Genomic DNA, 12453 nt, shown 5'->3' with positions numbered 1-12453 from the left:
CCTCGGTGGATCGCAGCCAGTCGTAGCCCAACACACCGCCTGATTACTCAGGTCAGTGGACTACACCCTTCCTCGGGCTTATTGGCCCTACACACCGCCTGGCGCTTCCAGGTTGGCGGGTCATAGCACCCGAGACCCATGTGGACCGCAGCCCAAGAAGTGAATCACTGACCGCAGCCAGGAGAATGAACCGTAGCTCATAAGTAACCAAACAGTGGACCGCAGCCCTATATAATATTTATATACCAGACCGATCGTAACCAGCCTGGTTAACAGTTGGGATGGTTCTCAACCCATCCAACTGCCTGTATAGCCAATTTGATCGCAACCAAGTTGGGGAATCATGCATCACATAACACATAATAGCACATAATAGCACATTGGGAAGGGGGAGGCACATAAATAAGCTTACGTCTGATCATTCACATACTAAGAACAGTCCTAAGGGGTTCATACAACTTCCACCTAGGTCAACGGGTTACCAATTCAACTAGCATGCAATTCTTAAGACTCTTTTATCCTACAAACGGTACCCGAAACATCAAACTAGACTCAAGTACGACAAACGGGGTTCGTTGGGACACCATGGGGAATGGGGTACATCAAACGGGGAAGCCAAAGACCCAGGGTGGGTGACAAACCAGCGGGTAGCCGGTGGATGGAGGCCACCAGCCGGCTGCCCGCCGGCGACAACTTCTGGGCAGAGGGTGCCCGGCGGGCAGACGACTGCCCGCCGGCTGCCCGCTGCCTGGCGGTCTCACTTTGGGGAGCGGGTAGGTGGAGGGTACCCCTACCCCCTACTGACTCTTTTATCAAATACGCGTCCCGGGATCCTTCGTGGAACCCGAAACCATGCTTAGACACTTTTAAACGGAAATAACGACACCACGTAGGCAATTAATGGATCAAAAGCAAGAATCATTTTGAACACATCCTAACATGACTTCTAAACATAAGATGACCACTCAATGTTTATTTATCACGTCGAAAAAGATTAACAGTAAGATCACCAAATCACTGACACATGTTCATAAACCAAACACTGCATATTCATACTTGCTATACTATATAGTCATAATATACATACCGTAGATTCATAATTCTTGTACTATAAATCCATAATTTTTTTATTTCTTCAAATCAAATATTTTTCCCTGTGTAATATACATTGACACTATTTTGTTATTTGCATCAACACGATTTCATCTAAGCTTGAAGTGATAGACAACAAATCCCTAACCCCTGATGTTATGGAACAAGATAAATATGGAGATTGCCCTCAATTATTGGTAACTTAGCCAAAAACTTGAGCTTCTTATCATTTGAAATATGTGGGGTATGATGCATAATGAACACTGACATATTTTTTGTGCAGCTAATTGTGTTCCAAGAATACTTGACAGCACACAGTTCATCCTTGTACTGGAAAATAGAAGACATTGCTATAGAGTTCCTTCCTATAACGTGGAGAAAGACTGAAAATTCCATTGACTGTGGAATATATGTCATTAGACATATGGAAACATATAAAGGAACTCTAAAGAATTGGAACCCAGGATTCAAAAGAAATGCTAGTGTAAATGTAAAAGAAAAATATATTACATTCAAATTACTCTTTTTTTTTTTTTTTTTGCTATTGCATGAAACTGATTATTTAATATTCATTATTTGTAGGCTGATTTCATTTGTGAGTTGCGAGCTAAGTATGCTGCTACAATCATAACGTGGGATGAGAACAAAGAAAAGCACAAAAGTATGAAAGCGGCAAGGGATATGTCCAAACCGAATTGAATGTGGAATACTGTCGAGTTCTACAAACATTTTGAACATGGTTGACTGAAAAATTGTGAATTTTGATTTATGAAATTATGAATTGCGTAGTGGGAATGTATATTTTTGCACTTATGACTATGGTTCTATTATTATGAATTTATGGTTCAGAAATATGGTTCTATTATTAATTTGTGAACATATATTAGGTAATTCATATCTATGAAATTATGAACGTACAGTATTGTGATTATGAATGTACAGTTGTGACATTATGCATGTACAGTTACGGATTATGAATGTACAGTTATGGAATTATGAACACGGAGCTCTGACATTATGAACTTATAATTATGAATATATAGTGATAAAAGTTATGATCAGATCCACCTATAATTGTCAACATAGATGTTTAAATCTCTTTAAACAATAAGGAACAAATATTAAAAATATAGACTGCAAAACTTGTAAATGTATATATCAAAAGAATATGGTTCTATTATTAATTTGTGAGCATATATTATGTAATTCATAACTAAGATATTATGAATATACAGTGTCGAAATAATGAATTTTTATATGTGACATTATGTACAAATAACTCTAAAATAGTGAACATAGAGTTTCGAAAATTATGAATGTACATTTATAGGATTATGAATGTACAGTTATGAGATTATGAATGTACAGTTATGAGATTATGAATGTACATTTATGATATTATGAACGTATAGTATTGGGATCATGAATGTACAGTTATGACATTATGGATGTACAGTTAAGGGGTAATGAATGTACAGTTATGGAATTATGAACACAGAGCTCTAACATTATAAACTTATAATTATGAATATATAGTGATAAAAGTTATGAATATATAGTGATAAAAGTTATCATCATATCCACCTATAATTATCAACATAGGTGTTTAAACCTCTTAAAAAATAAGAAACAAATTTTAAGAATATAGACTGCAAAACTTGTAAATGTATATATCAAAAGTTGTGAATATGAAGTTTAAAGCTAACCAATTGTAATAGCACAATCTCAATCTACAACTACATTCTAATCTAAACTATTATCAAAATGAACAAACTGTGAACTACTAGAAGTTGGGTGTACAAGATATCCATCACCAGCAATCTCGGATATATTTTCCAAAACCAATGATTGAACGGCACCGTTTATATTTGAAGCAACATTATTTGCGGCACTCTTTCTTCCCCTTTCTATAGTGTACTTCTTTTCAATAACACTACTCCTCCTTTTATTACGCACACCTTTCAATCTCCGGCTTGAATGATCTTGAACAATACACTTGAAGATGAAACACCACTCTTCAATATTCACTTGCCCAATCCCAGCTTCAATCATTTTCTTTGCATTCTCAACAGCTTCTTCACAAAACTCTCTAGCTACACTATTGTCTTGACTAGAAAAAACCAATCTTTGAAATTTCCTACTAATCTCAACAACCCAAATTGAAGGAGGAACACCAACATTATAAGACAATGAATCAATGTTCACATTCCTACCAGCCGCAACCTTTTTAGTCCATCTTTTCATAACGTTCTTATCAAGAATACTAGGAACACAATTTACATTAAGTATGCGTAGACAATGACATCAAAGAATTCCCATTTCAGAAAACAGTTTGCAATTGCAAGAAACGTCAAGATTGGTTGGCTTCAAATTTACTTCATGCCTTATAATGTCTATATCTGGTCGCTACACATGATACTTGTATTGACACCCATCATTCAAAACCATTTCTTGATGACAAACACTGCCTTTCATTAATTGTTCCTCAAACAAAAAATAAATCTCAATAGTATATACCTCTCTAGCATGTGAAAGAAGTTTCACATGGTCGATCATCATAGCAGGTACCCCTTGAGCACAACGAAAATCTTCACCATTTTCTTTACTTCTCCACTCAGAAATAATGCTAACAAAAGAGGAATAGAAATCACACAGACCAGCAGTCTTTGATAGCCTTCTAGAAATTGAATGATTTGAAGTTTTACTCCTTTGTGAAGATAAAATTTCCCAGAAAAATATTCCTTGTTAAATGCTAGACACCATTTCTCCCTACAATCATAAAGCTTCCCTAGCCACGAATTCTTGTAACACATATATTCAGTCACCATCTTGAAATTTACAATACACATTCACTAAAAATTCGTGTAAAAGAAAACAATAAGATAATCAAATTACTAACAGATGCCCCACAAACCAAAACACTATATATTCATAACTTATATACTTTAAAATCATAATTGTTATATTGTAGACTCATAATTGCTATACTCTAGATCCATAATTGTTAGACTGTAAAATTCATAATTCATATACTGCAGATTCATAATTGCAATATTGTAGATTCATAGTTGATATACTGTAGATTCATAATTTCTATACTGTATATTCATAACTGCTATATTGTATGTTCATAACTGGTACACTATAGATCCATAACTGCTATACTGTAACTTCAAAACTTCTAAATTGTAGATTCATAAATAAAAACCAGTAAATAGTAACATACCTAGTCGAATAAAATTCAAACTCAACTTCAGTGTCTGTGTATTTCAACAAAGAGTTAAAAATATCCATGAAATTCTTATTGTTCCTTAATGTCTTGATATGCTTCTTCGAATTCTCACCAATATGCCATATGCAAAGACGATGGCGTGATGTTGGAAAAACTATAGAAATAGCAGCACCCATAGCTGCACATTGATCCGTCATGATAGATTGTGGACACTTGCCATTCATAGATCTTAAAAAAGCTCTAAACAACCACATAAAGGATTCTATCCTCTCCTCGTTCAAACACCCACAACCAAACATTACATTCATGCAATGATGATTCATCCCTACAAAAGGCCCACATATCATATCATATTTGTTAGTGCGATATGTTGTATCATGCACTAACAAATCTCCAAACAATTCATAATCCCTTCTCATTTGACCACCCCTCCAAAAAAAATTATACAATCTCGCATCGGAATCAACTTCAAAATCGTCCAATGAGATTCATAATCTACTATATTTCCAATAATCTCGTATAGTGGGTTTCGCTATTTTCTTTTGTTTGTTGACGACTACTCCCGTTTTTGCTGGTTTTATCCATTAAGGGTAAAATCAGACATCTATAAAAGTTTTGACGTGTTTCGCGTGTTGGTAGAGCGGCAATTCTCACGCTCTATCAAGTCTATACAATCAGATTTAGGGGGTGAGTACCACAAATTACATACCACGTTTCAGTCCCTTGGTATCCATCACCGTCAATCTTGTGCTTACACGCATGAACAAAACGGAAGAGTTGAGCACCGTAACAGACATATTGTTGAAACGGGCTTGGCTCTTCTTGCTCAAGGGTCTATCCTAAAACAATATTGGGACCACGCGTTCGAAACTGCTACATGTCTAATCAATTATCTTCCGTCCTCTGCCTTAAATTTTGAAAGTCCATACTTCCGACTCTATAAAAAGTTACCTCCCTATCAATTCTTACGAGTCTTCGGTTGCTTATGTTACCCCTATCTAAGACTGTACAATCGACATAAGATAGAGTTCCGTTCCACTCCCTGCGTCTTCCTGGGTTACCCTCCATCCTTTAGGGGATACAGGTGCATGGACCTAACCAGTGGGAAAACTTATATCTGTCCCCATGTGCAGTTTGATGAATCTATCTTTCCTTTTGCCACAGGTACATCGGCGCAGGCTGTTAAGCCTCAGCCGTACCATGGGCGGCCGGACCCATGGTGCCGGTCCACACTACATCGACAGAGTATACTCCCGCTCCTTTAACACATGACTCGGACCCTGTGTCATTAGCTCAGGAGACCCCACACTTAGCCATTGAGCCCTCTGCCGCACCATCGCGGGGGCGAGGCCGGGGACGGGGTCGGGGTCGGGGTCGGGCACAACCTCAACACCGAGGGCATGTCATGCGGCTACGACACATGACCCAATGCACTAATGAAGAATTCCAGGCTCTAACTACAACGACACTCGATCCAACGTGCTACTTTCAAGCTGTTGGTCACCCGCACTGGCGGGATGCTATGGACCAGGAGTTCAATGCTCTACTTCATAACAATACCTGGTGTCTAGTCCCACCTGAGCCTACCATTAATATCTTCGGGAGCAAGTGGGTGTTTCGCACCAAACGCACTGCAGATGGCTCAGTGGAACGACACAAAGCACGCCTCATTGCTAAGGGGTTTAACCAGGTGGCTGGAGATGACTTCTTCAACACTTTTAGCCTGGTGGTCAAACCAACCATGGTTTGCATACTTTTTTCATTGGCCATCACCAACAAGTCAACTCTACGGCAACTAGATGTCCATAATGCCTTCCTAAACAGGCACTTAGCGGAAACAGTCTACATGAAGCAACCACCGGGGTATGAAGATTCGGCTCATCCTGGACATGTTTCTCTCTTGCAACCGTCCCTCTATGGTCAAAAGCAAGCCCCGCGGGCATGGTTCAAGCGGCTTCACGACTTCTTACTATCTGCAGGTTTTTTTGCGTCAAAAATAGATGTCTCTCTTTTTTACTACATCTCCGATGGGTGTCAGGTATTCCTCCTTGTCTACGTTGATGACATTATCATGATGGGCAGTAACGCCACCCTAGTCAGCACTTTACTTGGTCGCCTTACTTGTGCTTTCAAAATCAGGGATCTCGGTAAACCAGGCTTTTTCTTTGGCATTGAAACTATTGAAGCTAGTGATGGTATGATTTTGTCTCAGCGTCGCTACATGACTGACTTGTTGAATAGGGTTGGGATGGAAGACTGCAAACCACTTGCTACTCCCACATCGATCACACAATCGGTTACTCCATCCGACGAGCCATTTGATAATCCGACTCAGTATCGACGTATTGTTAGGGCATTGCAGTATCTCACTATCACTCGGCCTGATTTGTCGTATGCTGTCAATCGCCTATGTCAGTTCATGCATTCTCCGTCTACTGATCACTTGGCCATGGTCAAACGTGTGCTGCGGTATATCAAAGGCACTCTCGACTATGGGTTACGCCTGAGTTCTTCTCCAACTGCTTCCATTCATGCCTACTCAGACTCTGACTGGGCTGGTTGTTCGGTTGACAGGAAGAGCACCAGTGGATATGTTGTTTTTCTCGGGTCCAATTTCATCTTGTGGCTCTCCCGGAAGCAAGGAAATGTGGCACGCTCCTCGACTGAAGCAGAATATAAAGCCTTGGCCGATGTTGCTGCTAAGGTTACTTGGGTTGTCTCTCTGTTACGTGAGCTAGGGCTACATACTGGTCAGCCGTCCAATTTGTGTTGTGATAACTTAGGGGCAACGTATCTGTGTGCCAATCCGGTTTTTCAACAAAGGGTGTGGTAAAAGTCTAGAGGGGGGGGGGGGGGGGAATAGACTTTTAAACTTTTTTGCGAATACAACAATTGCTAAGGCAACAGAGAGATCAAGACTCTTAACTAGATTGTTAGAGTCTTGTACGCAGTGGAATAAATAAATACGAGTTGTGTGATTGTGTCAAGTGTATTCACGTGATAAGCAGTAAGTAAATAAAGCAGTAAATGACACAAGGCAATTTACAGTGGTTCGGAGGTGATGTAATCCTCCTACTCCACTTGCTCTTACCGTCCAAGAGCAATTCACTATATCCACCACTTCTTGGTTCCTAGATACAATGAATTTCCGTGATCTAGTGCTTTGATCACTAAGCCCACAATAATCATGCCCAGTGCCTCCAACGCTGCTGCTTCGGATTTCACAGCTCCGTGCTACTTTCCAGGATTTCACAGCTCCGTGCTACTTTCCAGGATTTCATAGCTCTGTGCTACTTTCCCACCGTCTTCCACGATCCGGTTGACGTATCCCGTGATCTGGTGCTTTGATCACCAAGCCCACACCAATCACGCTCAGTGCCTCCGACACTACTGCTTCGGATCTCACAGCTCCGTGTGACAATCCAGGATTTCACAACTCCGTGCTACTTTCCCCCTGTCTTTGACATATCCCGTGATCTAGTGCTTTGATCACAAAGCCCGCACTAATCACATCCAGTGTTCTTCAACACTGTTGTTTGTAGAAAAACAAGTTTCACCGACTTTCCAACTTTGAGACTTCTTGAATGGATCTTCAATATGTAGCAAGTCTCTCAATGATGAAGAATTTAAACACTCTTGAATATTTTCTCTTTGAGCTTTGAATCTCTAAGTGTTTATCTCACTTGAATATTTTCTCACTTTTAAGTATAGCACTTGTTCGTATGTACTGCTTCTTGCTTGTTGGAAGTGCATTGATCTGCTTCATTCTTCATCCTTTTATAGCTGGTTTTGAGAAGTTGTCCGTTGGAAAAAGACAATCTCAAATTTGAAATGTAGATCTCAAATTTGAATTCCAAATCTCAGATTTGAATTCTTATAGCCTTTGCAGAGAATCTGTAGCTTCTTCAGAAGATCATATTACAAATAATATCTCTGATGTTTTGGCCATTGCTTAGCATGTGGTCCATGTGAAGAGACTTAAAATATTTCTGATGCAGATCTTATCTTCACGTGAAGGGCTTTAAAATAATTCTGATGTAGATCATGCGCCTTCTTGGACTTTCATCTTCTGTGTATTTTATTCTCTCTGTATGGCTACTGATGAAGTGTTTCGGCCAATGAGATCTCTTGATCTGGGTCTCATTTTGATGGTGAGAATTCAATCCTTGATTGAAACTTCATCTCCAACTTCAGCTCTTACTATATATATAGCTTTGGAACTTCATCTCCAACTTCAGCTCTTACTATATATAGCTTGATGAGACTTCATCTCTAACTTCATCTCTTTGACTTTGACTTGTAAACTGCATCTCTAACTTCATCTCATACTGCATCTCTAACTTCATCTCATACTTCATATTGACTTGATTGAAACTTCATCTCCAACTTCAGCTCTTACTATATATATAGCTTTGGAACTTCATCTCCAACTTCAGCTCTTACTATATATAGCTTGATGAGACTTAATCTCTAACTTCATCTCTTTGACTTTGACTTGTAAACTGCATCTCTAACTTCATCTCATACTGCATCTCTAACTTCATCTCGTACTTCATATTGACTTGACTTATGAAGACTTTGACTTTGCAAACCGCATCTCTAACTTCATCTCATACTTCATATTGACTTGACTTATGAAGACTTAGACTTTGCAAACCGCATCTCTAACGTCATCTCCAATCTCTATTATTTAATTGATTTCGAAACTGATCTTGAAACCTCTGCTCCAACTTAGTCTCGAAACCTCTTTTGAAACCTCAGCTCCAACCGCATCTCTTACCTTGTCTCCAAGTTCGTTTTATTAAATGTCTCCAAGTTCGTTCTATTATTTAATTGATGTTCGTTTTATTAAATGTCTCCAAGTTCGTTCTATTATTTAATTGATTTCGAAACCTCTGCTCCAACTTCATCTCTTCTTTATTTTCGAAACCTCTACTCCAACTTCATCTCTTCTTTATTTTCGAAACCTCTATTGAAACTTCATCTCCTTCCTAGTTTCGAATTTACTTTCGAAACCTCTATTGAAACTTCATCTCCTTCCTAGTTTCGAATTTACTTTCGAAACCTCTATTGAAACTTCATCTTCGAATTTACTTTCGAAACCTCTATTGAAACTTCATCTCCTACTTCATCTCTTTCTTTCTAACCGCAGCTCTTTCCTTCCTAGTTTCGAATTTACTTTCGAAACCTCTATTGAAACTTCATCTCTTTCTTTCTAACCGCAGCTCCTACTTCATCTCTTGGAACTTATTTAAGGCTTCTTTATAAAATTGTAGGGAGTGAATTTTGAACCTGAGACCTTACAATTTATACTTCAAGCTTTGATCCATCTCGGCTGTACAAATTATGGGTTATTATAGCATTCCTCTTGATGTACTTCTTTCTTTCCATAGATGCTTGATCTTCAAGATAACTTCATGAATTTTTGTTTGCTTCTCGTTTCTTCGTATGAGATTCATCATTATGACTTCTTCTTTGAGTTGGGCGTGTGGGCTTATTTTAGTATACATATCATATGCATACATCATCTTCTTCGTACTTTTCCCTTTCTTCATATTTGTTAATTTTCCTTTCATGGTCTATGACACGCCTAGACTTTAATAAATAAAATTGGGGATTCTAAAATACAATTTGGCATATCAAAATCTATTACAATATATTCCTCACAATTTCCCCCCTTTTGATAATGCCAAAATCCTATACTCAGTCAATGGCTTTAAGTATTTTCGAAAAATATTTTTTGCTCAATTTTATTTGACAAAGCCATGATGAGTTTAACAAATATATTTGTGACACCCCATATTTTCTGGGCACTATACGAGTATTATATGTGCATATGTAGTTAATTTTATTAAATTCCTTGTACTCCAAATTTGACCAAATATCACCCTAAATCCATATTATTCATTGTGCCTATTTTTCCTAATCCTTACATATGTAAATATATATATATATATATATATATATATATATATATATATATATATATATATATATATATATATATATATATATATATTATACGGAAATATGTATATCAGTATATGTATGTTATATATTTATCCTATTTTACTCAAATTATATATATTATTCCTAAATATATATACTATACTCAAAGTTAACCCTAATTCTATCCTAAACCTAATAGTCTATCACTCTCGGTTGAATTGCTCTCTACTCCGTCCCTCTCCCTTTTCTTCTTCTCTCTCTCGCCAATATTTTCCCCTCACTGTGAAGAAGCCGCAGAAGCAATCTACTATGCATAGACGACAAAAATGAATTTGTTTGTTTTAGGCTGATGAAAAATGATGATAATGATGATGCTAGCTTGTTTCGGCCGTGGAAAACGACAAAATGATGGGGTAAGATGAGGTAATGATTATAGGAATTTGGATAAGGATAAATACTTGATGATTGATAATGAGGATTTTGGTGATGGTAGATTCATACTAATTAGCTAGTACTATTATCATTATTATTATTAATAGTACTCCATATTAGTTATAAGTATTAGATGTGTTTGATTCACAGGTTTTTGATCAAAGTGGCTAGGATGCTATTTTAAGTGTTGACACGGATTTTGAGCTTTAAGGGTAAGATTTCATGTTCATCAAAATTATCATTTTTCCTCGAGTATTGAATGTATTGATTTTATATGTGATATATGCTATTAATGTGAACACAAGTAAATTTATCGATAAATTTAATTATTGTCTGTGGTGATTCTCGAAATATCGAGAATGGGCTTCGACGTGTCGAGCCTTGTGTGTGTAACTCGTTGGCTTGGAAAATTTTGGTGTATATACACGTGCTGAAATTTGTATTACCTTTATATTGTTGAGTAAAAATGATTTTGGACAAATCATGTGGAGAAAATGTATTTTGAAGGAAATTGTATATTTTGAGAAAAATGTATTATAGAGAAATTGTATAATTTGGAGAAAAGTATTTATCTATGGAGAAATAGTGAAATTTTGAGAAAATAATGTACAGTGTGGTGTTCAGTAAATGTGAGTACTGTTCACTTGGACTAATTACTACTCATTGGGCTTGGAATCCCATGAGGGTATATCACATAGGTTATGATCCAGTTTCCAAATTGTTTGAGTGGTAGTAGGTAGGAAAACCTAACTACTTGGATCATATACTACCAAGTGGCTTGGAATCTTCTGGGGTGTGCACATAGGTTTTAGTCCATATTCTATGTGGATTTCGATGAGGTTTGTTAATTCTCCATTTATAAATATTAATTCTCTATACAAGGAAAAGTATAACTCCACATGTATTTTGGAAAAGAATAAAATTATATTAGCTTTTGAAATATAAAATCCAAGCCTATATTTTACGGGGTGAAATGGAACTTACTTAGCTTATGCTAATTTTTGTCTATTCTCTATCTTTTTGTGTCAAAATTATTTTTACAGGTGAACATGGATAAAGGAATTTAAGATGAATTCAAGTTGAGCAGGAGTTAAATTGACTCATTGGAGATTAGATATTTTGAGAGTAAATGATTGTAATGTTATTTGCAGTTTATGTATTAAGTTGAATTCGGATTATTCAGTTTAAGTTGTATTATTAGCCTTAGTGTTTGGGTATAGGAGAGATACCTGAGCGTGGCGGTGACACCCATTTCTTTTGGTTAGTTAATGCTTCCGCTATGTAATTAGTGAATTTTTCAATTAAGAAAGTATAATTGTAAAGAAAATTTGATTATGAAAATGAGGGTGTTACAATATTCTATGAAAAAATAAAATGACTCGTGAATTACTTTTAGACAAGTTCCTAATACGTATATTGCATTTTAAATTCTAGTCATTTTTCTCTTTTGTTATGCGTTTTACATGCTTGTCTTTTTAATTCACATACTAATTACAAGTTAAGATATCAAAAACAAATATAGACCACTTTAGGAAATTAACATAACTTGTACGATCATAATAAGGGAAAATACTTGATAATTTCGAAACAGTAGATTACACAACATAAGTTTCGAAAAACATAGGATCAGATTACCTCTTTTGCCTCTTATCACTTCTTCCGTTTTTCAGGACATCTTTGATGTGTTCCCTCATCTTGTACACATCATTCTTGATACGCTCACAGAAGAAATCTTTGTTGACTTGTCC

Source organism: Ipomoea nil, unplaced genomic scaffold (genome assembly GCF_001879475.1).
Source record: "Ipomoea nil cultivar Tokyo-kokei standard unplaced genomic scaffold, Asagao_1.1 scaffold2610, whole genome shotgun sequence".
Taxonomy (NCBI): domain Eukaryota; kingdom Viridiplantae; phylum Streptophyta; class Magnoliopsida; order Solanales; family Convolvulaceae; genus Ipomoea; species Ipomoea nil.
This window is presented reverse-complemented; position numbering follows the sequence as displayed.